This window comes from Abrus precatorius, unplaced genomic scaffold (genome assembly GCF_003935025.1).
Source record: "Abrus precatorius isolate BTA unplaced genomic scaffold, Abrus_2018 Scaffold5, whole genome shotgun sequence".
Lineage (NCBI taxonomy): Eukaryota > Viridiplantae > Streptophyta > Magnoliopsida > Fabales > Fabaceae > Abrus > Abrus precatorius.
In genome coordinates, this window is record NW_020874395.1 from 23,425,296 (window position 1) to 23,425,971 (window position 676).

At 37.7% G+C, this 676-nt stretch overlaps 1 non-coding gene across 1 annotated transcript; it reads left to right on the forward strand.

Annotated features, from left to right (window-relative positions):
- Nucleotides 1-279: 279 nt before the first annotated feature.
- On the forward strand, nt 280-386 carry LOC113868286. Its single transcript, XR_003505307.1, has one exon. It is a non-coding gene; the product is annotated as a small nucleolar RNA R71 (small nucleolar RNA).
- Nucleotides 387-676: the final 290 nt, after the last annotated feature.

Consider the following 676-nt stretch of genomic DNA (forward strand, 5'->3'; position numbering starts at 1 on the left):
TATTTGTTGAGTCAAAACAGCAAGCTGTTCAGAAAATTGTTGGTTTTGTAGTTGGTTTGAGCAAATAAGGCTTCTATAGATTTTACATCATAGCCTCCTCTCCTTGAAGCTTGTCTTTCATTCATATTTTGATACATTGAAGATGCCATCATTTCTATAATTTGCTGGGCTTCTTCCAATGTTTTTGAACTCCGTGAACCTCCAGCTGCTGCATCTATCATGATTTTAGTTGTTGTAGTCATCCATTATAAAATGTTTCCTAGTTGCATCCATTCAGGTATGCACTGATGAGGACATTTCTTTAATAACTCCTTGTATCTTTCCCATGCCTCATACAATGGCTCTCCATCTTGCTGAACAAAAGATGTAATCTTACCTCTGATTTTTGCAGCTTTTGAAGGGGGAAAATACTTGATTAGAAACTTGTTGACCAAATCAGCCCATGTTGAAATGCTACCTTGTAGCTGAGCTTGAAGCCAACACTTGGCTTTATTTCTCAATGAGAATGGAATAATCTGAGTCTGATTGCATCCTCACTCACCCCATTGATTCTGATTGTGTCAAAAAGTTGCAAGAAATTAGAGATGTGCAGATTTGGATCATCTGAATGGTTTCCTGCAAATTGGTCCTGCTGTACCAAATTCAAGAGTGCAGGTTTTATCTCAAAATGGTTAGC